Genomic DNA, 27,511 nt, shown 5'->3' on the forward strand with positions numbered 1-27,511 from the left:
GCATCCTTGCCTGGTGCCCCGGTCTACTTGGAGGGGTTCGAAGGTGAGACCACCCACTCTGACTCTCGCTGATGTATCAGTGTAGAGTATTTGCAATCAGCATAGTAAAACACTGGAAAATCCTATTCTCCTCAGGATATGGAACATATAGCCCCATTCAATGGAGTCAAATGCCTTTGCGGCATCAAGCATGACCGCCGCCGCCTGGAGATCAGGATTTAAAATATGATACATGGCAAATATTGTGCGGAGGTTATTGGATGTGGAGCGCCGCGGCACGAAGTCGGACTGGTCAGGCAAAACCATAACGGGAAGTAATGGTTGCAGTCTGGTGGCCAATATCTTTGCCAATATTTTTGCGTCCAGTTTAATTAATGACAAAGGGCGGTACGATTCACACAATGTAGGATCCTTATCCTTCTTGAGGAGAGTGATGATGAGAGCCTGTCTAACAGATGGTGGTAGGGTCCCAGAATCATGAGCGTCTGCATAAACCTCTAATAAGTAAGGGGCAATGAGGTCTGCATATTGTTTATAAAATTCAGAAGTGAGCCTGTCAGGGCCAGCGGCCTTATTATTAGGTAAAGACAAAATTGCCTCCTTGATATCAGACTCCACTATTGTTGAAACATTTTTTATTGTTTTCCAACTCAACAAGGCAACAATCATCTCACCATCCCCACCCGTCCAGGAAGTACCACACAGGTATCAGCAGCCCCGACTCTCCTGAAGACGGCTCAACCTTCCCACCCGGTCCCCTACCCCCCCTCCCCCACCCCCTGTCAATGTGCCCCCGTCCCCTACCCCTTTCCCTCTTTCGACGTGCCCCCCCTCCCTAGACAATAAGATACAGGAGCCCAGCCTCTCCCTAAACAAACAGAACCTTCCAGCTTGCCCAGCCAAAGGTGCAGGCGGCCAGAGCCCACCGCCTCGCCTCTTCTACTCCCCGCTCCCCACTACCTCCTGCCCGTCAGACCCGCTCTCCTCGGCCCCAGCCTCGGACATCAACCCCTGAAGTTCTACCACCAACGCTTCCCATGCCCGGGCCGTCGCCAGCGCCTTTTCGTCATCTCTCCGGAGGGCCAGTTGCACCCGGAGCGTGCCCTCAGCCCCCGCCCAACGCGCCAACGCCGATCTCCAGCGCAGGAAGTTAGGTCCCCCCCGGGATTTCCAGTGCAGAGTCAGTTCCCTCTTGGCCATTATCAACCCCAGATCATAAAATTTGCTAGTAACCTTCGTGCGGCGAGTGTGGGGGAACCAAAGCAACAAACAGGTCCCCATATCCGGGGCAATGGAGCGATCAGTTACCTGGTTCAAACAATCCACCACTGCTTCCCAGTAGTCGCCCAACTGCGTACAGGACCAAAACATGTGCCGAAAGTCCGCACCGTCTACCCCGCACCGTGGACACTGAGAGTGCGCTCCCCCGAAATATCGCAGTATCTTGGCCGGCGTCAGGTATGCCCTGTGTAACGTAAAAAACTGGACTAACTGAAACCGGGCATTCCTCGTTCCCCTCCAGGCCCTCCGCACCAGCGTGGACCACGTGGACTCGGGGATCTCTTTTCCAAGGTCCGCTTCCCACTTTTCCCTCAGAGCGCCCAGGGGGAGGAGTCTCTCCGTCGACAGCCGGCGATAGAGGCAAGTGATGGCCTTAGTCGTCCCCGCCGCCATCACTACATATTGGCAACCCGCGGCAGTCGGCGGTTCCGAAAGCCCCATGTTCCAATGCCTCTGGAGGCTCGCCACCAGGGCCGCATGAAGCAGGAAGTCTCCCCGCAGGAGCCCATAAGAGTCCTGTAAGTCCTGGAAAGGCAACAGTACTCCCTCTCTAAATAAGTCCCCCACCATCTGTACCCCCAGTTCCTCCCAGACCGCTAACCCCGACCAATCTCCCCCATGCGGGAACACCGTACACATCCCCAGGGGGATCTCCGGGGCATAGGGGTGGACTATGGCGGCCCTCCTCTGGCATCTGTTCCAGCATAACCGGAGGGTACGTTCCTCCAATGTGAGCTGGGCGAGGTCTAATCTCTGGTGGAGGACTATAAAGGCCAGCACATGTCGCGGTATTAGTCTGCCCTGAGGGCCCTCCGGGCCCCTGTACTCCCTGGCCACCGCCTGTGTAAGCCATTGGAGCTGGGCCGCCAAATAGTACCACTCAAAATCCGGTGCCGCCAAGCCCCCCTCTGCCCTTGGCCGCCGCAAGGTGGTCAGCGCCACTCGACGCCTTCCCGAGCCCCAAATGAAGCCCATGGATAATACCCGCAGCCTCGCGAAAAACGACGCCGGGATCCATATAGGAAGGGTGCGAAAATAGTAAAGAAGCCGTGGCAGCGCCACCATTTTCAGCAGCGCCACCCTCCCAGCACACGAGAGTGGGAGCGTACTCCAAAACCCCATGCTACCCCGTAAGCCTCGAAGTGCCCTGCCAACATTCCCCTCCAGCAAATCAGTCTGGGTATGATAAATGTTAACCCCCAGATAACGGAGGCAGCTGCTTTCCCATCGGATATGCCCCAACGCCCGCGGGGGCCGTCCCCCCTGCGACAACGGGAACAAGCACGTCTTACCCCAGTTGACCTTAAGCCCAGACAGCCGACCAAACTCCTCCAAGAGGGTAACCGCTCCGTCCAGCGCACTCTCCACATCCGCCAAGAACATCAGCAGATCATCTGCATATAGGGAGATATAGTGTGTATCCTCCCGCAGGGAAACTCCCACATAAGCACCCCCTCGTCGGGCATGAGCCGCCAACGGTTCGACGGCCAGGGCAAACAACAGGGGGGAGAGGGAACACCCCTGCCTCGTCCCCCTCCGTACACGGTAGGAGGCCGATATGGTAGCCCCCCGTCTTCACTCGGGCCGTAGCATCGCTATAAAGCAACGTGGTTCAGCGTACGAAGTCCTCCCCCAAGCCGAACTCCCGCAGCACTCGGTATAAGTAAGGCCATTCCACACTATCGAAGGCCTTTTCTATGTCGACCGACAGCGTGCAGGCCTCCGGGAAAACTTCCCGGTCCATTTCCATCACTCGCAACAACCGTCGCACAGAAGTGGCCGTGCTGCGCCGAGGAATAAAGCCCGCCTGATCCGGGTGGATTAAGGCGGTCATATGACTCAAAAGGCGCGACGCCAGTATCTTACTCAATATTTTATAGTACACCGTCAGCATGGAGAGCGGCCGATACGCCGTACGCGCGTCGGCCTCCCCTCCAGGCTTTAATAAGGGTATCACAATCGCCTCTCGGGCAGAGGCGGGCAAGCACCCACGCTGCCAGGCCTCGCTGTATAGGACCTGCAGCTGCGGCGCTAACAGATCCGGGAACGCCGCAAAGAACTCGACAGGCAACCCATCCGCCCCCGGGGTTTTCCGACGGGCCATGTGCCTAATCGCCGCACGAATCTTGCCCAGCGATATGGCACCCCCGAGATCTTTCCCAATCTCCGGGTCCAGTCGAGGAAGGCGGGCCTCCAGTAAGAAGCCCGCTAGGCCTTCAGGCTCCCCCTCCATAGTGCTATCGTACAGCCCAGCATAATATCTGGCAAACCGCTGATTTATCCCCATCTGGGAATAAACCGGGGCACCCCCCGCTTCAACCAGGGAAAGTATCGGTTCCCCCCGGGCCGTCGGGTTCGCCAACCACGCCAGAAGGGATCCCACCTTATCCCGTTCCGCGTGCGCTCGCATTAAGTAGCTTTTATGGTCAAAACAGCGGAGCTTCTCCACCTGCACCGCCACACCCTCACGTGCCTCGGCAACAGCAGCCAACTCACCGTTTCCCGCCTGATGCGCCCGTTCGGCCGCCCGCAGCAGGGCCTCCGCCCCATCAACCTCCTTCAATAAAGTCTTCCGCACTCCGGCTGTGGACGATATACAAACCCCCCGAACAACCGCCTTAAACGCGTCCCATTCCGTCGCCCGGCTTACCGTCGTACCCGAGTTCCGCTCAAAATATTGTTTTATGCAGTCACTAACCTCATCCCGGAAGACCGGGTCCTCCAGAAGCAGGGGGTTCAGACGCCACGTGGGAATAACTTGCCGCTGCCTGGACCACTGCAGCACCCCCATACAGGGGTTATGGTCCGAGAGAGTTTTAGCTAGATATTCACTATGCCACATCAGCGATTGGACGTCCGGGGAACACAGTATACCATCCAATCGGACATACAGCTCATGAGGGGCAGAATAGAAGGAGTAATCCCTGTCCAGCTGGTGATGAGTACACCAAGTGTCTACCAGACCCCAAGTAGCCTGCCAGCTACGTCGGCTATTGGCCACCCGACGCACCACCGACTGCGCCAGGGGTGGGTGGGACCTATCCAGCTCCACATCAGTCACTGAGTTAAAATCCCCCCCCACCACCACCGGCCCCGTCAGATACACCACCAACTGTCCCAACAGCCTGGAGAAGAACACGGCCTGGTCCATATTAGGGGCATATACACTGCACATGCTCAAGTCCCTCCCGTCCAGCCGCCCCTGCACTGCCACAAACCTGCCCTCTGGGTCTACCAACGTCATCAAGGGTTGAAAAGGGACACCTGCTCTCACCCAGATCAGAGCCCCCCGGGCAAACCTCGAGAAGGTTGTATAGTACAATTGACCCCGCCAGCGCCTCTGCAATGCCTTCCCCTCCTCTCTGTCTAAGTGGGTCTCTTGAAGGAAGGCTACCTGAACCCCTCTCCGCACTAAGTAGGCGTGGACTTTATGTCTCTTCACCATAGAGGTGAGCCCCCTCACGTTCCAAGTCATAATTCTCAATTCAGGGGGGGTCCCCATCCCATCGCCGAACTAACCATCCCTTCCCACCCCTCCAAGGCACACTGACAACCCCCTGAAACCCCAGAACACCCCAACTCCCCGATTCCCCACCCTTCCCCAGAACAGGTTCTAAACCACAGTCACCCATCCAAATACTACCCCAAACAGAAACCAAACACTCTGGTAGCCACCAGAGTCTCACTATGTCCGTGAGGTTGAGGTGGTGGCTCTACGCCTGACGGGCTTGACAGCAGTCCTCCCCAGAGCATCCACGCCCAGATTCCACCAATCCTCCCCCAGCGTTCCACTCCCTGCAGGCTCCCCCGCTCCTACCTCCAGGACCCCTCAATAATCTCCATCCGTGGGCCCCATCAGGCACCGGTCCCTCCCCGAGCCCCACCAAACCCGGCCCGGCCTCCCTCTCCCCATGTACCCGGTCCTCCCTGCCCATGTCCCTCAGTTCATGGCCCGAGCAGTCCCCAAACCTTCAAGCGTCCAACAGTTCATCTGCCATCCCAGGGGTAACATCCGGCAGCTCCTCCGCCTCGTCGACAGCACCGTCCGAGTGGGAGTCCTCTGTGCCCTTCCTGGAGCCCGAATTCTCGCTGGGCTGGGAGGCCGTGGCCCCGGAAATCACAGAGACCGCCCGCAGTGCAGCTCGCCTCTCCAGAGCCGTCTGGGACGCATCCGGCGATCGGGCCCCCGCTGCCCTCACCTTGTTGCGTCTGTTACGACGGGCCTTCGCCGGGGTACCCTGCGGCCCCTCCCCAGCAGCATGCGCCGCCGCTCGGGTCCGGGCCGACTCCAGCCAACTCCAGGCTGCCTCGGGGTCAGTGAAGAAGGAAGTCGCCCCATCCAGCACAACTCGGAGGCGGGCCGGGAACAACAAAGAGTACTGCAGCCCCTCTTCCCGCAGCGCCCTCTTCACCGCCTGGAATGAGGAACGTCTGCGTTGGACCTCCATGGGGTAATCCGGGTAAATAGAAACCCGAGCGTTCTCCACCTGGTAGGGTCCCGAAGTTCTGGCCCTCTGAAGGATGATATCCCGGTCCTTGTAGTGCAGCAGGCGGGCCACCCCTGGCCGGGGCGGGCGGCTCGGGTCCGGGGGACGGGCCGGAACCCTATGCGCCCTCTCCAAGGTGAAAAACCGCATAAGTCCCTCGGGCGCCACCACCTCTTGTAGCCAGGTCTCCAGATAGGTTAGCATATCTCCCCCTTCAATCTTTTCAGGCAGCCCGACTACGCGAATGTTATTGCGGCGATTGCGCCCTTCAGCATCCTCGGCCCTCTTTTCCAGAATCACCACCCGCCGTAGGAGATCCGCTGTCTGACCCTCCAATACCTTCTGTGCTGGCTCTACCAGGTCCATCCTGTCCTCCGAGGTCTTGACCCTGTCCACCAGCTTCCTGTGGTCCGCCCGGAGCAGCCCCAGATCCGAGGACACCTGAGCGATATCAGTTTGCAGCACAGTTTTCGTGTCCGCTATGGCCTGCAGGATTTGGTCGAGCTGTCGCTGCTGCAGGCCCGCCGCAGAGTCGGCGCTGGTTCCGCCCATTCGGCCACCGGTAGAGTCTCCCGCCGACTCCACTGGGTTCCCCCCCAGCTTGAGTCGCGGCTTGCCCATTCTTCCAGCCAGGCAGCCCGTCAGGGAGGCCCTCCCCAATCGGCCTCCAGGCCCGCTCACCAAATCTGCGGTAAATGCGCCCCCTCGCTGGCTTCAGGGACCTGCTCCCCCTTGCCTCCGGACAACAAGGGCTCCGGCGCACTCCTGCCTCTCACTGGGTGCCCCGACGGGAGCGGCCCCCATCACTCTCCAAAGCCGTCATCGCCGCTGTGGCAGGGAGCACCGTCCGACCCCCACCGCTGTCCTCCGGGGAACTCTGGGGCTGTCCCACCAAGGCGGGCACCATCCAACAGCCAGGCCCTCGAGCCCGCTACCTGTGGCCAGCCAAGCCACCACCTTCGAGGTGTTCGCAGCGCCGGTCACCCACCTCGCTTGTCCACCAAACACACTGGGTCCACTGCCTCCACTCCAGCTCCAGGCCCTCCGCTCCCGGCACAAGCCCAGCACCGTCCGCCGTGTCGCCGCCTCTCCGCAGTGCGGCCACCGCCGCTAGCTCAGGGTGTGGCGGGGTTCCCAATCCCGGACCCCTCACAGAAGGCGGATTCTGCAGCGCTCCACCGGTCGCTAGGGCAAGACCGGCACTTCCGGCGCCCGCAGCCGATTCAGCCGCACTTCCGGCCAGCTCCTCAGACACTGTGGGCCGCTGCCGCCCGTCCCTTTACAGGCCGCCTAACATGGCCGACGGCCGCCCGCCTCCGCCGTGTCACCGGCACCGCGCCAGCCCTCTGCGCCGCGCTCCACACCGCCCGACTGCTCCAGGGGTCCCGAGTTGGCAGGGGAAGCCCTCCGGGAGCTTCAGATCGCCGGGGGGACTCTCGTTGCAGGATTATTGGCTGGGCTGGATGCGGAGCTCGTCGCTCACGCGTCCATGCCCGTCGGCTGCCAAGCCACGCCCCCATCAGACTCCACTATAGGCTGACTAAGGTACTCACGATGGCCGTCTGCTAGCCACACACAAGCGACATCCTCAAGATATTCAGACAGGGCAGCTTCGTCACACGGGCCAAGCTTAGCGTACAGGTCTCTGTAAAAGACCCTGAACTGCTCCACTATTTCTTGAGGCCTATAGTGTTCCACCCCTCTCCCGTCCAGTATCTTACTAATATGATGGTGTTTAGCTCTGATTCGTAGTGTCTCAGTTAGCCTCTTACCGGGGCGTCCGGTCTCTCCGTAAGCTCTGGCCACGTGACGCCGCGACTTGTATCGTATCTCAGAGTCCGCTAGCTCATCATACTCTTTTAATAAAATCTGAAGTCTGTCGAGGGGAGTTGCTGCCGGGTCTGTGATGTATTGTGTTTCTAGCTTCCTCAATTGTTTTTCAAGCTTTGTTAGTTGACCTCTGATATCTCTCAAGATACCCGAAGTCGTGCTAATACAGACCCCACGGATCGTGACCTTAAATGCCTCCCACAAGACAGCCGGGCTGTCCACTGTTCCCACATTTAATTCGAAATACTGTATTATTGTCTGTCTTATAGTGTCTTCATACACAGGATCAAGTAAGGACTCAGCTCTAAATCTCCAGGTGAAAGGAAAGTGCATGTTAGTTGGTATTTGGATTTCCAGCAATGTTGATTATGATCTGAAAGTTATGCACATTTGTTACTCATCCATTAGCTTCTTCATTTAATAACCAATAGTCTAATCTTGACCAGCTATTATACACTGGAGTTATATGCGTTCCCACCTTGTCAGAAGCATTGCGTTGCCGCCACGCATCGACCAGACCCAGCTCCGACATAGCATCACGATTAAATTCACAATTGCAACACCCAAATGCCTGGCATAAAGGAAACGTGATGTGCCATAACACAGGCTTATCAGCATAGCCTCGGGTAGGGGCCAGCCTGTGCATGCGGCGTGAAATTGTCAATACAGAATAGATCTCGATGCAGAATAAAATCTCAGTGTCAGGTGTGAGTCACTTTCTGCTGCAAAATGGGAACGTCGATTTGCATCAGTAGTGGGAGCACCGGCAGACTGTCTCCAAGGACACTTTTAAACAAAAATAAAACAAAATAACCAACCCAACAAAGTCACATTCAAAATAAAACAAGCATTTGCAATGCAATAGGACTCGCATTTACACAAGACCTACTGCATTGCAAACGGGATTGGCGGCAGGTGAGAAGGCACGGACTGCGGGGGGGTAGCCAACGGGAAGAAAATAGTGCTCACATTCTAAATAAAACATACTGTGCAACACTTGAAGTAAAGGGGCCCAGTAGCCATGGAAGGATACAAATGACGACATGGCCGTCATAAGGAGGGACTAACAAGCCTAAAACCAATCGGAAGGCAGCATTTAGGAACTAAGCCAATGAAAAAGATGGCCGGAGAGTGGGCAGAGCTTCCACTCCATACTGAATACTGCATGCCTCACAAAGCGAGCAGTGCATGTGCGCTGCCGCTATAGGCTCGACCTAAAAATGGGGAGCCAAAACTCTACCCTCATAGGTTAATTCATAACCAAGATAAAGGACAGCAAGAAACGCAATGTGTGGCTGTGCAAAATTGTACTTGTAACTAAGTCCAGCGAATTGCGTAATAATTAGCCCTGGGCGTAGTTCACAGAGTTTTGCTACGCGGAACTCCGCAAAGATACAAAAAACTCAGCGAAGTTCTGCGAGTGACGGAGTGCAGTGCGAACTGCAGTTTGCGCTGGTATTTCTGCCGCTTGGGTAGAAATTCTCCTCGAGCAGCAGCTTGCGCTCGCAAACTTACTATTCGCGAAGTGAAGTTTTCTGAAGTCCGCGAGCTCCGCGAAGTGCAGAAAACTCCGCAAATTCTGCGAAAGGAGCGAAGTTCACTGCCAAGGCCTAGTAATAATGTGATCCCCTCTCTCCAAATTCGGATTCAATTAATCACCAGTAAGGTAGAGGTAATCGACATACAACAAAGCGTCAGACTCAATGTCTTCTAAAAGGTACGCAATATGTGCCTCAAAAACACCAGGGCTGTTCTTATATCCGATGGGTAAACAAGTGTATAGTCTCTGAGAACCGAGGATGATAAATGTGGACCAATCATGGCTATCTGAAGCAAAGTTGTGACTAAACTATCTACGTGAATTCCATAGTGCTACAGCCATGCCACATGGGATATCCTACAAGCAGTCATGATAGTGCAACACTCTTATGATACAGAACAACTGCTATTGGGCAGAGAGGCTTTGCACATGTTTTATTCTGTGGAGGCAAGAAGCAGTTTAGATGAAAGAATGCAGAAATGTAGAAAATTATATCTAGTGTAAGTTATTGATATTGTGATGAAAGCAGGACTGGTCAACAGCAAGGATTTTGTACTCAGTAAACTCAAATATAATTGGATTTTTCAGTGTAAGTCCAGTACTATTGTTCTAAACAACACAAATGATTGACATGGAATCCTATAGGAAACTCAACTGGCTCCCTGTACAGCTGGCATTCTCATCTGACCCAGTTGCCTATGCCATTTTTATGCTTGATTTCTCCGTTTTTGTTCACATTCTCATTTATTACCTACACTGTACGGTTAAGTTTTGTATATTAGTTGCCCTTCTGGTACTGATCATGTATCTGGTACTATAGGAATTAGGTTGTACTACAATTTGTCCTTGAGAACTGATCTCCTATCCTACAGCCAGCACACTATAGGATAAATTATGGTTACACAGTGCTCAGTTGTTTATTGGAACTGATTTTTTACGTTCATGATTGAGTAATATTTTGCCTGCGTATCAATGATTATCACTTGCTCACTAATAACTAGTCCTTCATTTTTATTAAGTTCAGTGTTTTATTATTATATCATATTTTGTGCATTGCCTGATGTTATATGAATTGCATTTTTTGGGGTACATGTTTCTGTAGTATCTATTTCAGTGCACCCAGCATTGCTAGAATAGCTTCAATTCAATTGTTCAATTCTGGTTTAATTCCCTCTTAATTGGCCAGATATTACAATTTCCTACACGTCCTTCAGCTTGCGGGATGTCCAGACTATTAGTTAACTCTGTCCAGGTCTACAAGTGGTCTGGCAGTCTCACTCGCCCAAAGCATTCTCTGTGACATTCTCATGCCCTACGTATGCCCAAATGTTTTTTCTCTTGACCACAGATAGGTGTGGTCTAGATGTTTCATGCATATGCAGCCACTTCTGCATCATTCAGCTTTGCACACACTCCACATGCAAGCTTTTTTCTAACCTCATAAACACTGCTAATGTGATTATTGTATGGAGCAGACATAATTCATTTCTGGGCTGATTTATTCCTACTACAAATGGTGGTACTCTTCATATGGACTCACCAAGTGACACTCACTTAGTGACAGTTGGTCTTTGCCCATTCTATTTTAAAGGTGGCACAAATTCCTTTGAATTTGTTCAGTTATTGCATTTTTTGTGATTTTAGATTAAATTATTTCATGTGTTGCCATGTAATACTATTATTAGAGGTAAGAAGTCACCTTCTTTTGATAATTAATTGCTATTGGTCACAAGTTGTCTGGACTACTGCAATGCTCTGTTGATTTCTGCCAAGGAATCTTCCCTAAACAGACTGCTAGTAGTCCAGAACATGGCAGGTCGATTTGTGACCAATGCCCCTCCCAGAACAGCTTCACATTCCCTCCTCCGTAAATTGCACTGGCTCCCCATTCGAAAAAGGATTAAATTCAAGATCTGCTGTATGGTCTATAAAGCCCTTAGCAACTTGGGACCTGGGTACATCACAGATAAACTTACCTGATACAACCCTTCCAGGACCCTCCGCTCCGGGTCCAAAGAGCTTCTTCTTATGCCTCGCATAAAACAAACTCGGTTGATAGGAGCATCCTTCTCTTATGTAGCCCCATCTCTCTGGAACCAGCTGCCCATCCACCTCCATCTCTCCACCAACTATACTTCCTTAAGAAAGCAGTTAAAACCGTACTGTTCTGATCACTGGGTATTGGTGTCTAGGGTCGTCATAGCGCGGAGATACCCCAGTTGGGGTGATTCATGCGCTCTATAAATGACATAAATAAAAAATAAATAAATATTACTCTCTCCACGGACCAATTGCTAATCTCCATTTATACTTTGTTTAGAAGTCCCTACCGATTGACACCTGAGTAGTTGCTCCATTTTTTAAATAGGCACTGATTTGCTCTCCTTTTCACAATTTTCGACATTTTCATTATTCATTATGCAGACTCACCCCCTTCTTAGGATAAATCTCGCAACTGCTTGGGTGAGTAACAACTTGATTCCCTTTTTTCAGTCTTTTTTCTACCCTTGCCTTACCTGCTGCCAGAGGCAGTTGGTGTCATGCTGTGGTAAATAATTTAATTACCGGAACTTAATTTGATACAGAAAAATAATAAAAATAGCTCAGTAAAATAAGAGGCAAAATCCGTGGTATTAGAGGTTCGGAATGGGCTTTATTCCAATGGACGATTCGAATCGTGGACTCCAAGTTCCATCACCACGGAGGTTCAGGAAGTGAAGACCTTACTTTATTGATAAGTAATCACTTTTATACAATAGGCATTACAGTGAAGCAAATGCAGGAGGCGTAACAATTGATAGTAAAGATAAAACATACATGCGTAGCAAAAGTGGGCGTAACTGGGTGTAACTAAAGAACGTCATCAGGTATGATGTCATAATAGGGTGGTTCCATGAAAGAATTTCGCAATGTCAGCAGAAATACTTGGCAGAAATGCGCGCGCAGCAGCATGACGTATGATTGACGTGTAACTAGGGGGTGAAGGGGACTTGACATTTAGCTCTACATGTGGCGACAGAAGTCTGGAGGGTCAAGTCAACCTAATCCCAAATCATATCTAACATCCTATGTTTAAAGAACTATGTTATCCAAAAGAGAGGTCTCTTAGAGTAGAATCTTATTCTATACTGACTGTGAGTGCGTGTACAAGCGTCTAAGTGTCTACACTAGATGCGAGGGCAGAAATCTTCCATAGTAATAGGGCTATGAATTACTTGCACAAAGACAGAGAAGCCGGGCCTTTGCTCGGTAGCTGGAAGAATGTTGACTTAAACTACTAGACAGGAATGCATTGGGCAGAGAGCGGAGCAGATAATTTCGAAGGTGAAATACAGTTTTTTGGCAGGCAACAGGCTGATGTCAGGCACCGTGAGCCGCGCAGGGAATGAGACAAAGTTCATGGTCACAGATGCAGGCTCAGACTGGAGCTTTCAGAGGCAGAAGAAAAGAAAAGCTTGATGACAGAATCAGGGCCTACTTGCCTGGACTGTAAAATGGCATAAGTGAACCATATAAAGCCGGTGGCCTTTCATACTTAGGAATGGAATATCCGGCCCATTCATGGCGGATCTGAAAGAGGACATGTTGACGGTGGACGCACATGTGTTTGCGTCTTCATAACTGGAACTGGAGGGAACATACATGTACTTGTGATTCATACATGAAACCGTTGGGGTCCAAGATAGGGGACATAACTGATCAGAAAAATCCATATTTCCACATTCCCTCCTTGTCCCCTACTTGCCCGTTAAGAGATATCAATCTTCATCAATCCGTTGATCTGTTCATATAGCATCATTTGTTCTTCTTTTTTCTTCTGGGATGAATGAAATCTTGGTGGTGGAATACACGATGTGGCACACAGACCACAGATCGCTGGTCCACATTGTAGACATAGACAGCAACTGAATAGTATGAGAAAGCCAATACCGAGGAAGGATAGGACCTTCCATCCAAAGGTAGATAATACACTCCAAAACCAACCGGACCAAGTCCAGGTGCCTGGATTCTGGTGTATCTGGCTTACAATCTTATGAAGGCGAGTTATGGCTTTATATACAGATGGCAAATTTTCTGGTATGAAAATGCAACAACTTGATCCGATGACCCTACAAGCTCCGCCCCTATCGGCCAGGATGACGTCAAGGACAAGACGATTTTGAAGCACAACAATCCGCATAGCAGACTGCACTTCTGTTAAATTGCCTAAGGCGGAAATAGTTTCGTTCACTACTGCTTCAAGGGTTCTAGTTAATCTACGTATCAGCTTACTATTAGTAACGGTACCTATGTAGGGAAAAAGACCTTTATTGAAATCTGTGTATTTTTCCCATGCTGTTTCAGTGTAATCGACTATTGGGAGATCTCTCCTTTCTCTATTGTGTACTAAATGAGTATTTCTGTGATAATCAGGAGGAGCTAGGAAAACAGGTGGCAAAAGGAATCCGATGTAGCAGGTGCCATCCCAATCCAGAGGCAGACGTATATATGCCGTCTGACCACATATAAAATAGGAATGGCGGGAAGCTCTAAATGTAGACTTGCCTTGATCACTAAATTCTATTACAGTGGTGCATCTACTATGGCCCATATGTATGGAACCATTCTTTCTTACACATAATTCACCTTTTACTGGAAATATTGACATAGCGGGCAAAATTGGAGTAGCTTCGGATTCGACATTTAGGATCATAAGATTAAGCGTAAAATTACCTAATCCATACACTTCATTTTCTAGATCAGTTCCTGTTCTTTTGGGAAGTCCCTCCTTGTTAGGGTAGCAGACTTTAAGTAAAACTAAGTTCAAATTTCCCCATACCCAGTTGTCTTGATAAACTGCAGAATTCGAATCTAGGGAATTAATTAAACTAAACCATGCTCCACAGGAGCCGTTGTGTGTGAACGGGTATGGAAAGAGAGGTAGGATTCCTTTATAATTCTGATAGGGAGGGAGTCGGCCACATATCCAACAATTTGTAGCATTGCTAACCTGATGGGAATGATGTAACATACTAATAAACGTGTTATTGCACAGCGCAAATCTATAAGACAACTCATGCGGAGGTAATTCACTAAAAGAATGTTCAGCAGTAACATTATAAACATGTCTAGAAATAGGATAATATATGTGCAACAATATACTTGCAGTAATTATAAAAAGACTTAAGAAAAACAAAATTAATAACGTCACTGTGCAATGACTACGCAGTGATTTACAGTACGCATGTCGTTTCAGTTTTATCCTTCTGTTTCTTTCTCTATACAGGTCTAAGGGATACATGTCAGAGACAAATTCGACCGATTCACCTTGGAGAGGACTTAAACAATCAAATTGCCTGACTTGTTAGACCTAAGTTTTAGTTTGTATAGTTCATGGTTACTCAGTTCAACCAAAGGAAGTTTTGAGTCAATCGGTGAAGACACGCAAGGTGTGTCGTTTACGTCTGACGGTAGTCCATGAAATTTCTTGATATGACTTGAATGTATCCAGCCTTTTCGACCTTCGATCTTCACGGCTGTCCTCGTCGTTAGCAATACGAGTTGAGGCGACTTCCACCTAGGATCCAGCTGAGACTTCCGATCAAAGTTCCTCACTAAGACCAAATCTCCTGGAATTACGTCATGGGGTTTCACCTCAGTGTTGTCGGGAAAAGCTGCAGCTACCTGTGAACGACAAGATTGTAGTGCAGACATCAAGGAAGCCAAGTAATCTGTCAGCATATTACAGTCAATATCAGTTATTTTGCGTGGTATAGGCGTCCCCCACATATTTGGTGGTCTGCCAAAGATCACCTCATACGGGGATAGCCCTGTTCGAGAGTGTGCTACCATTCTCATGTAAAAGAGTGCAACTGGTAACGCTACTACCCAGTCGACACCTTTCTCTCTGCATATTTTGGACAATCTAATTTTCAGGGTCTGATTATGTCTTTCCACGAGACCTGCTGCCTCGGGGTGTCGGACACAGTGAAATTTCCACTGATAGCCCAACAAAAGTGAAACGTGTTTCATTAGTTCGGATGAGAACGGCTGGCCGTTATCTGAGTAGACAACACGTGGTAAACCGTATCGTGGGAAGAATTCTCGAACCAACTGTTTGGCAGTAGTCGGGGCAGTGTAATCTGAAACCGGGTATGCCTCTGTCCAACGGGAAAGAGCACAGACAACTACGAGAACATATTTGAATCCTCGACATCGTTCCATCTGGATATAATCCATCTGGAGGACTTCAAAAGGGTGATCAGGAGGCTGAAATCCACCCTGTTCTACGGGAATGCTTTTACCTGGGTTAAACTGACAACAGATCATACAGGTACGAACTTTTTGTTTAGCTGCTGCTCGTAAATGTTTGTTGAACCAAATGTGTTTAATGCTGTCTAGCATAGCTTTTTCTCCTAGATGCGCTGGACTATGTACAGTGTTAATAATGACTTGGACCATTGAATCAGGAAGGAACCACACAGATTTTTCCTTCGTCATCCATCCTTGATCCGTTTGGATCCCTCCTAACTCAGTCCATTTCTTTATTTCGTCTGGTGTAGCATGTGTCTGTATGTCAATTACGTCAAGAGCGGGATCCTTAACCGTCATACAATGTGTTGGCGTCGGGACTATTGTCTTTGTCATGTCGGATGTTTGAGTTTGAGCAGTCTGTTTAGCTGTTCTGTCAGCTAGATCATTGCCTTGAGAAATGATATCAGTAACTTTCGTATGAGCTTTACATTTCATAATTGATATTGCAGTGGGTAGATGTATTGCATCTAATAAGGCATGAATGAGGGGTCCGTGCTGAATGTGGGCACCGTGAGAAGTTAAATAACCTCTCTCTCGCCACAGCACGCCGAAGTCATGTACAACTCCGAATGCATAACGTGAATCAGTGTATATGTTGACTTTTTTATTTGTGGCTTGAATACAGGCTTGTGTCAGAGCGATGAGCTCTGCGGCTTGAGCTGACAAGGTATTTATGCAATTTGTTTCAATGATTTCAGTGTCTGTTGTGACTGCGTAAGCGGCCACTAACTCTCCTGTACCTGTTCTCATACATGAACCATCTACATACAACGTCAGGTCTGGGTCTGACAATGGGACATCTGTCAAGTCTTGTCTGGGTTTCGTCGTGATTGTAATAACTTCAATACAATCATGAGCTAGTGGGTCTGTTCCGATTACAGGTAAAAGTGTGGCAGGATTCAATGTGTTACAGCGTCTGATTTCTATATGTGGCTGAAACAATGTTAATTCGTACCCTGTAAGCCTTGCTATGGTCAAATGTTGTGTTTGCGTTCGATTCACAAGAACCTCTACTGCATGTGGTACTTGTACTGTCAATGGATGTCCTAACACTATGGCATCGCTTTGTCTGATTGCTAAAGCTGTTGCTGCCACTGATTTTAGGCACGCAGGCAAAGCCTGAGCTACTGGATCTAATGTACTAGAAAAATAAGCACATGGTTTGTGTGATCCTGCTTGTTCCTGTGTGAGTACTGACAAGGCAGTACCTTCGCGTTCTGTAACAAAGAGTGTAAACTGTTTATTGTAACATGGTGTTGCTAAAACAGGTGCTTGGCATAAAGCTTTCTTCAAGCATTCAAAAGCATGTGTATGTTCTTGAGTCCAAGGGAGGACAGTCGATGTGGCTGCCTCCTGTGTTGTCAATTGAATGAGTGGTTTTGCTAGAAATGCATACTGAGGGATCCACTGCCTACAATATGAAGTGAGGCCTATGAAAGCCCGCACCTCCTTTTGTGTCTTGGGTATTGGCATATTAGCAATTAGCTGGATGCGATCTGGTGTAAGCTGCCTTCCCTCCTTGGACAGCGAGTGTCCAAGATAAACAACTCGCTGGACACAGAATTGCAGCTTAGAAGGGGACACCTTGTGCCCCTTTCCGGCCAGAAATTGTAAAACCGTCAGTGAGGCTTTTTCACATTCAGGTTCGCTTCTAGCGGTGATCAGCAGATCATCGACATATTGAAGCAGGGCAGTGTTGACTGGCATGTGGATACTGTCGAGTTCTCGTTTCAGTGCTTGGCTATAGATGCTGGGGCTTTCTGTAAATCCTTGAGGTGCGCGTGTGAATTTAAAGCTACGTCCATTTAAACTAAATCCGAACAGGTATTGGCTTTCCGGATCTATTGGGACGCTGAAAAAGGCATTCTTGAGATCAATTACAGTAAAGAACGTTGCTTCGGAATCAATGGCTGTCAGTAATGACGAGATATCTGGGACCACAGGGAATTGTGGCACAATGCATTTGTTCAATTCGCGCAGATCAATAACCAATCGATATACTGGCGGGGCCTTATATTTATTATAGGTGTTTGGAAATTCCTGTTATTATCTGGACATATCGGACGTATCGGGTCAGTAAAACATCTAGTACTATTACAAGATCTTCCTCTACCTACATAGGCTATGGTTTCTGACTGTCCTGTGGGCAGTCCTGATCCTTCCTCCTCCTCGTTTTGTTCAAACTGGTCTACCGCTAATCTCTCTTCGTGTATGCGTTCTATTTCTTTACGGATCTTTCGGCACATGGCTACTATACATGTTTGCCTATCATGTTTCCCTTCTGATATATTCTGGCTCCATCTGGTAAGAGTTTGCATTGTTTCCGGATCTACCCCCGGTCGGTCTTGATTTCTGATCACACAATTTATGAGGAAACGTAACAGTTCCCCCTGTATCTCCACTTTCTGGTATTCCATAGCTCTGTTAATACATTCAGAATCTCGCCCTGTTTGGACAAAATGATATATATTGTCTAGATGCATAGTCATTCCTGGTAGCTTCCCTAAATACACCGCAGCACGTCTGATACGTAATGATGCCAGGATCATTTCGTCCTCTTTGCCGGGCACAGGGTCATATCTACAATCTACAAGAAGTTCCTTAAGCGTGCGGGAATTTATGAGTTTGGGCGTACGTGGATGCGCTGATTCTTGAAAAGTAAGTTTATTTATTCTGGGTGGCGTAGAAAAAATGTTGGTAGCACCTCCGGTAGCCCCGTCTGGGGTACCGGACGTGAAAGGATTCGTTGAACGCGATACAGCAACTATAGGTGTGGACACAGCTGTAGAAGCAGCTGTAGGAACAGATGTAGAAACAGATGTGCTTGCCGGAACTTGTGTCAGGATTTGTTGTTGTAGAGGTACAGATACAGGATCTTGGCGTTGAACCTCCCCGGCAGACGGTCTATGTGGGGCGGGGTTAGCATACTCGGGAGCTGCGTCATCTAAATATGAGGAAAGAAAAACATCTTCTGCGGTTCTAGGATGCCCCTTAGGATGCACTTTTATTGGAAATAATGGGGGTGGCAAGTCTTTTGGTATCTCCGGAGTAGCCTTAGGTAATCCTTCGGCCAGAAGGGGATACATACCATTCATAAGGGCATTTCTTTGTCTGTCTACTTGTTCTGATTTCACTCGTGTACCTTCTTCAATTAATAGATTTTCTCGGACTTTATTTGAATTCTCCTTATTTTTCTCCTCCTGTCTGAGTGCTTTTTCTGTACGTCTATGAGATTCTTTACGCCATAACTCAACGGCGTCTTTCTGTGACTGTCTAGCTTTCCTTTTCCATAACTCTTCCTCTACTTTCATGATGCACTCTGCATCCCAGGTCCCAGCTGCGGGCCACCTCTGACTTTCTGGTAATTCCTTGGTGTAGTCTACCCATAAATCAAGAAATAATATAGCGTCTAAGCCGTGTTTATGATACATGAAGTACCCTGGAGTGTCCCTAGGAGGAATAGGAACAGCTTCTTCGAGTACCCCTTTTCTAGTTGTGATCTGTCTTAGTTTCGAAAAGAGCGGCATATTGAGAACTGATCTGATACTTGATCTTGAACAAACTTAATACAATAAACACAATAATGAACAGTCATTCACACCACAATATGCAGGACGTATTAACACATTTAACATTTAACATTTAAATGAGCAACAATGATGATGACGATCTAAGAAAACTAATCACTAAACATAATACTCGGCATTAACTGAATTATTCTGAATTTATATACTTGATATACTAGATATACTGCTAAACAGTACAGATACACTGCTAAAACAGTGCAGACCGGATTTGTGTACCCAAACCCGTCTTGACCGGCACAGCCTATGTGCACGTCAGAACGCCTCCCCAGCAATGGTACTCACCGGGTAGCTCGGAACGGAAGGCCTCGGAACGGAACTGAACTGGACTGGACCGGACTGGACTCGACTCGAAAACTTCGGAAACTTCGGAACATCGGAAACCTCGGAACTTCGGAACTTCGGAACTTGGTGGGCCTCTGTATACCTCGGATCTTGCTCTCTCAGCTAGGCTCTGGTCGGGATACTTCGCACTTCTCACCGCCTCGTCTGGGTGTTGATCGCAGCCTCAGTCGCCCCCGCTTGACCGGAGGGAGATACAGGAAATCCTGCTGGTACGCGTTGTTGTCCGTCCAGCTGTGGCAGGAGACCGGGCCTGCAACGCACCACCGGCGCGTGAGATGAGAAAGTGTCCCTGTTCGGGCGCCATTCATGTGGTAAATAATTTAATTACCGGAACTTAATTTGATACAGAAAAATAATAAAAATAGCTCAGTAAAATAAGAGGCAAAATCCGTGGTATTAGAGGTTCGGAATGGGCTTTATTCCAATGGACGATTCGAATCGTGGACTCCAAGTTCCATCACCACGGAGGTTCAGGAAGTGAAGACCTTACTTTATTGATAAGTAATCACTTTTATACAATAGGCATTACAGTGAAGCAAATGCAGGAGGCGTAACAATTGATAGTAAAGATAAAACATACATGCGTAGCAAAAGTGGGCGTAACTGGGTGTAACTAAAGAACGTCATCAGGTATGATGTCATAATAGGGTGGTTCCATGAAAGAATTTCGCAATGTCAGCAGAAATACTTGGCAGAAATGCGCGCGCAGCAGCATGACGTATGATTGACGTGTAACTAGGGGGTGAAGGGGACTTGACATTTAGCTCTACATGTGGCGACAGAAGTCTGGAGGGTCAAGTCAACCTAATCCCAAATCATATCTAACATCCTATGTTTAAAGAACTATGTTATCCAAAAGAGAGGTCTCTTAGAGTAGAATCTTATTCTATACTGACTGTGAGTGCGTGTACAAGCGTCTAAGTGTCTACACTAGATGCGAGGGCAGAAATCTTCCATAGTAATAGGGCTATGAATTACTTGCACAAAGACAGAGAAGCCGGGCCTTTGCTCGGTAGCTGGAAGAATGTTGACTTAAACTACTAGACAGGAATGCATTGGGCAGGGAGCGGAGCAGATAATTTCGAAGGTGAAATACAGTTTTTTGGCAGGCAACAGGCTGATGTCAGGCACCGTGAGCCGCGCAGGGAATGAGACAAAGTTCATGGTCACAGATGCAGGCTCAGACTGGAGCTTTCAGAGGCAGAAGAAAAGAAAAGCTTGATGACAGAATCAGGGCCTACTTGCCTGGACTGTAAAATGGCATAAGTGAACCATATAAAGCCGGTGGCCTTTCATACTTAGGAATGGAATATCCGGCCCATTCATGGCGGATCTGAAAGAGGACATGTTGACGGTGGACGCACATGTGTTTGCGTCTTCATAACTGGAACTGGAGGGAACATACATGTACTTGTGATTCATACATGAAACCGTTGGGGTCCAAGATAGGGGACATAACTGATCAGAAAAATCCATATTTCCACATTGCCACTGCAGCAAGCAGCCTCTGCTAAACCTACCTGTCAGAAGCTGATTAGCTGGTGCAGCTTCCACTGACAATGCTCCTCTCCCTGGGGGTGGGGAGTGAGGGGTGTTCTTGTGAGAGACATGTGCTATGTGTCCATTAGCCTGGCTCTTCTCTTTCTCAGAGTTCCTCAGTAAGGACTGCAGGAGAAAAATATACTACCCAACCAAGGCGGCCTCCACCTCACAAGACTCGGAGGGAACCTTCCCTATTCAAGATAAAGGTACATTTAGTTCTGCCATTATTTCCTGTTCCTGGCTTTTAAAAGGGGACATCTTTTCTACTCCTTGGTTTGCAATGCTTCGAGTAGTTCTTCGTTGTGTTTCCTAGCTCTTTTCTAGTGATCTCCCTAGACCAGTCAGTCTGTTTCTTGTTCCATCAGACTTCTTCAGGTTTCTGCTTCGCTCCACTACTTTCAGCAGCTTCTTCTGTTGGTGACTTCTAACTCCTGCTGTTGCCATCTTATTTATCTTCTGGCAGCGTGACTTTCCTTAAGCCAAGTCTCCTCAAGTTTGCTCTTGAGCATAACCTGCCACCTTCAGACGTTTTTGCCTTTGTGACATTTTCCTCCTGCAGGCCTCAAGCTGATCATTGAAATCTGCAATACCTAGAAATATGTAGTTGAAAAACCTGGTTGGTACATTTTTTCAATGAATATGATTTTTTATTAACCACTTTCTTGAATCAAGGAATATTCCTGCTGAGGGTCACTTCTTAATATATCCTGACTCTCCACCATCCTAAAATCAAATATTCTTTCCAAAAAAACAGAGCAGTGTTGTCCCTAGAGCGACTGCACTGGTGCTAATAATGTAAATGTCCTGTAAAAGTGCACAAACCCATGTGTTCCACTGCCTGGGAGCCATTAAACCTGAACAAGGAGGTCTATTGAAAAGGGAACACTACCAGAACTGTTGAACAATCTCTCAGAATGTAGTTTAGTTCATAGTTTTAATCTCATAGGTGTTCTTCTTTTGATCCACATGAGAAGAAGAAGTAGCCAAATGATTTTCAAAACAAATCTCTTTATTGATGTTTCATCAATATTTTGCGTTTCAGTGCAGCCAACCCGTTTCGTCCTGTTAAGAACTTCATCATGCTTTGAGTGATCGTATATGAATTCTCTAAAGTAGAACCTGTTTAAAACAGACATTGAATGGGAAGTGTCTCCCTATTGAAATTTGGCGTGATCATGGAAGTGTTCCCTGGAGTTGAATTTAGTCAGTACAAAAGTGTAGTTAAACAAGTGGATTCCCACAAGTAGGATCTGGAAACCGCTGAGTAAAGCAGTCTAGCAGGCGACAGCGTTGTTGCCGAGTAAAGATACTCAATGCCTGTTCCAAACAGATTCTACTTACTTTACAGAATTCATACACGATCTTGCAAACCTTAATGAAGTCCTTTACAGGATGAAACGCATTGGCTCGGCTGGAGTGCAAAATATCGACAAAACATTAATAAAGACATTTGTTTCGGAAACATTTTTCGCCCTCCTCTTATGTGGATCAATAGAAGAAAACTTATTGGATTACAACTATGAACTAAAATGAATTCTGAGAGTTTTCTGAAAAATACTAGGCAGTAAACTTTGAGTACCTCACATGGAGGAAATATTTAAAAAGTGGGAGGTGAAAAATTACATCCGGCCCTCCTATGTAAAGATTTGTTATAGAGTCATAGATACATTGGTCATGGGGTGTGTTTACCCATTTTGTGCAATCTGAAAGACAGCTGAATATCAAGGCTTCCTACATATGCTTTTATGAAGCATGTTCCTGACTTTTAGTATAGTACCCTCATTTCACTGAACATGGGTGCCAATTAACCTTCAAATGTATCCTGGCTGAAGAGGGGTGAAACCCTGAAACCGCTCCTAGGATGCTTGTTTCCAGTCCAGGGAGGACCTAGCTTGGCAGTTCGGGCTGGACTGTTCCCATGAGGCACAGGGTCAAGACTGATTTGCAAATGGCTGGGTTCAAACTAGAATGGCATGGTGAGCAAAAAAACTGTTGATTTAGGTCCGGATCTCTGTACTGGGGTGAATGTATGACAGTGTTCTGCATTCTGTCCATCAACTTGTTTTTGCATTTGTCACCCCGAGTCGGACGAGTATGCCCAGACGTGGGTCCCGTGCTCTCCATGCCACTGGAATCAAGCTATCCTGGCTGAAGAGGGTTGAAACCCTGAAACCGGTCCTAGGATGCTTGTTTCCAGTCCAGGGAGGACCTGGCTTGGCAGTACGGGCTGGGCTGTTCCCATGAGGCACAGGGTCAAGACTGATTTGCATATGGCTGGGTTCAAACTGCAATGGCATGGTGAGCAAAAAAACGATGAATTTAGGTCCGTATGACAGTGTTCTGCATTCTGTCCATCAACTGTTGTTTTTGCATTCAAATGTATCACAGCACAAGGGAAATTTGCACTGTGCTATGGAAATACCTGTAGAATAAAATGCACATTTATGAGTAATTAGCACTGGATTTAGGCCCAGATCTCTGAACTGGGGAGAACGTATGACAGTGTTCTGCATTCTGTCAATCAACTGTTGTTTTTGCATTCAAATCTATTACAGCACAAGGAAAATTTGCACTGTGCTATGGAAATATCTATAGAATAAAATGCACTTTTATGAGTAATTAGCACCAAGTGATAGTTGTCCGTGCACAAGATTCAGCACAATGTGCACTAAATTGATAATGAGAGCTAGTGCTAAACAAGCAGCAATGTCATTTACCCACATTTTAGCACAAAGACCTTCGCATATAGTTTGGGAACTGCACTTTGTAGTATGTTTGTAGTGCTAAGACATGTACTATAATGTGCAGTTTGAGACTGATAATATTGCTGCAACACGGGATCTCTTTCACAGAGGTGCCAAAAAATGAATGTGAGTTTATCTTTGTGAATCAACCCTAGTCTTTCATCCCAATGAGTTTGTGCTACAATGTGAGTAAATGACATTGCTGCTTGTTTAGCACTATCTCTCTTTATCAATTTAGTGCAAATTGTACACATAATTTGATCAACAATACAACGGAGTACAATGGAGTACTTTTTACTAATTTTTTTCAGCTTTTAATTTTTTATAAAATATCATTTTACCCCCCACTTGTACATTGCCATACAGTCCTAAGATATTTTGTCTTCATTTGCTTATGCAAGAGTTGATAGTAATTTATATAGAGCCAGAGGAACAAACTGAAGAAGAATCTCTGGCTATATAAATAAAAGATGATGACTACTGGGCAAAACTGGTTTGTACCAGCAAGGACTAAAAAGCTGCAAACTTCTGGCGCATGGTAAACATAAAAGAGCATGTACATGTGAAAGCCAATAATGTACACATCACCAAGCAGGCCTGGGTAATCTTCCTAATAAAACATTTCTTGATCCGTGAGGATCAGCAGGGGAACCTGAATCATGCTAAACCAAACAGAAGTATCTGGGATGATAGCACGGATCAGGGGCAGTAAGATGCAATTCAAACAAGCATTGGCATAGCCAATTGGTCACGCCTTTGGGACCTTATAAGTGTTTAGCCACGCAGAACATAATTCCCCACTGCGCACATTTCTGAAATGGAACTAGTGCTTATATAAAGCGCTTTGATACCTTAATTTGCACTATATACAAATGCAAAAAATAAAGAGGAATGAAAGAAGAAGTTCTAGGGGTTCTTGAGGTGGGAGTGCGAAAAGATGCACTCTGCATAGTGATTAAATTATTCATGTTTTAATGTGAGGGCTATCTGCCTGGGGTTATAGGGAGAGGGGAAAGAGGCACCGGAGGCATCCATGGCATGATGCTGCACACCCCTGACCTACTGTTTACCATTGGCCTAATGCTGGTATACATGCACTGTTCACGTCTGGTTACTGTTGGCCCTGGCATAATGGTGGTAACTCTTTACTTATTTTTGCCATCCTTACCATAGGGGTGGCCAGCAAGACAATGGTGGACGTGGCAGCATACTGTTGGTCCTAGCATCACGCTATCATTTCTTGTCATATTGCACATATTATTCATTGAATCAATTAAGCAGCAGTAGGGGTATCTGGGCGCTGCATTGACAGCTACCTACAAGTAAAGCAGTGGTGGTTCATTTGCAAAACTATCTGAGAGTTTGAGGAAGAGTTGCACCCTGCGCCTCACTTTGTTGAATGTGAAGCATTCCCCAGACCATATGCATATTTCAAACAAGTAAAAGAGAGAGAGTGAATGCATGTACAAAACTCTCCATCAGGACGTATTTCCTCAGCTTCTGCTACTCCTTTGTACCCCTCCCCACCCTCTAGGTTGCAAAGAGCTCTATAAGAGCAGAAGGGCAGCACAGGTGCAAGAAAGACAGCAAGGCGTCAGTGATTTACACGCTTGCCGCTGTTATCTGCACATCACGTGTTAGAATCCCAGCAAGGCTATCTCAGTCTACCATCCTTCTGATGTTTATTAATGAACTGGTTAAGAGTAACGGTTGTTACTTACAGCACTTAGAAACTGCAGAAGCGTGGGACGACACGCTATATATAAAACAGGTTATTAATAGACAATAATGATACATGAAAAAACCTCGCTCCCATTTGCATCCGTTCCGAGGAGGGCTATGTAACGACTGCTCTGTAAACTGGATAAGCCACCCCTGTTGTGCAGGTATGGTCAGTGGTATGGGATCAGGGAGGCGAGAGAAGGCGCTCACAGATCATGCCAGAGTGGGCGCTGTTTGCCTCTTAGCACTAGTTTATGGCGCTCGCACCAATGTCATACAGTGGCAGCACAAAGGACTTGCCATGGGCATGACTGAGATCGCCTGTGCACAGGGCATTCCTTGAAAAGACAGTTAAAGGAGGGTGAAGCAATGGATGGATGGATGGGTCATGGGTGCACACTGGAACACCACGGACCATCCCTCAGACACCTCACAAGATAAGATCCCTCCAGCACTGCTTCCTTAGCCCAGAAGCGCACTTACTCCTCACCCACAGCCCGGCCTTCACCTCATCAGCCACTCAGGACTCCAACGGGTGACTGGACGGAAGAGGGTAAAGAGAATGCAAAGTCGCTCCCGTAACATCCCGCTAGGTGGTCTGGGTAAGACCGCAGCTCGTGTGTGTAAGTTACCCCTGGGCACGCGTGAGAAGTGGTGTCCAGAAGTTGCGTGTTGTCCCCTGAGGTACAAAGGGCATAACGCAAACTCCGACACCCCCTGTGGCGCAGGGGCCCCCCAAGTCTTCAGGACCCCAACCCTTCTTGTGGGCCCCCTTAAGTCCAAAGTAAATGAATAAATGTGAGTTATGGGAGGCTGGAGGTTCCCTCGTCACATTGTGCGGGGGGAGGGGAATAATTTTACGTTGGGCCACTGCTGAGGGGCGCTTCTTTCTAAACCAGAGCACCTCACCTACCTGGCTATACCCCAAACTTGCCTTTCTATAGATGCAGTGAGTCAGCGCAATGTGCACAGCAGTGCATGGCGCTAAACTTGCAGCATACCAGTTGCACACATGCGCATGTCGAGACCAGAGGCCTCCGGCAGCAGTGGGCGTTACTGGCCCGGTGGCCTCCTTACTGCAGTGCTGAGAGAGACTCGTCTACACTTTTAGTGTATGAAATGAGCCTGTCCTGCTACTGAGAGCACTGCAGTCAGCGGAGACCCGCACGTGTGTGAGACTTGAAATGCAGTGCACATCCCAAGACACTGCCGCCCAGACCCCAGACACACGTGTAAGCCACAACGATCCATGAAGAGGGGAGAGAGGAGGGGGCCTGCGCCTGTTTCCATTGCTGTAGCAAGCAGGAACCATCTGTTGATTACAAACAGATGGTTTCAAAGCTCGCTCCTGCAAGGGAATCGCCAAACGTGCACGCATTGCCATTGAAAGCAATGCAAAGCGTGCAGGTTTTTGGCAGACAAAGGGAATCGATTACTAAAGGTCTTCTCCTATGAAGCGCATGCACGCTCTAAAAATGACACATCATACTGGGTTTTCTAGTGAAGAAATAGAGGAAGTAATCTCCAAGGAATACAGCAATTGGCCACTAGGCCCATTCTGGCTACTGCAGGCACTTTTTAAAGCTATGGGCCAATAGGCTTGCTGTGCTTTATAGATATATCCTGCAAGTCGAAGAACTTACTGATTCTGAGAGGGGCTCGGTTTTGAGCTCCAACTCCCCACAAAGGGGTTGGGGGACTCAAAACCGAACAGTTTTCACCTGATCCCCATGATTGACATTGAAGTCAAATATTTTGCAACCTTACTATTAAAGGGCCTCCAGTACTGTACCAAAAATTGTTGGATCATTCCACCGAATCAAACAGGATTCCACCAATCCCAGAGCTGTCTATTGAACTTAATGGCTAGTTCAATGTAACATGATCATGCGACCCATACTCGCTCACTTTTGCATGCGTATTTTTAATGATTTTTAGGCAGCTTTTGATTGAATCTCAAGAAATCGACGCTGGGAGAACTTAAAATCCTGGGCGGTGCCGATGGAGCTCTTGAGACCAATACAGTTATTACACACTGGAACTTGGTTGTGAGCAAAGCTGAGTGATGGGAGCATCCTGTCAACGAAAATTGTCACCACAGAAGGCCTTTAGGGTCTGCCCTACTTTTCAATTTGTTTATCT

At 48.0% G+C, this 27,511-nt stretch overlaps 1 protein-coding gene across 1 annotated transcript in view; it reads left to right on the forward strand.

Moving 5' to 3' along the window:
- The window catches only part of LOC146864077 (UDP-glycosyltransferase 3A1-like), a 549,505-nt gene that overhangs the window by 350,458 nt on the left and 171,536 nt on the right, over positions 1-27,511 (forward strand). The window lies entirely within an intron of this gene.

This window comes from Triturus cristatus, chromosome 2_1 (assembly GCF_964204655.1).
Source record: "Triturus cristatus chromosome 2_1, aTriCri1.1, whole genome shotgun sequence".
Lineage (NCBI taxonomy): Eukaryota > Metazoa > Chordata > Amphibia > Caudata > Salamandridae > Triturus > Triturus cristatus.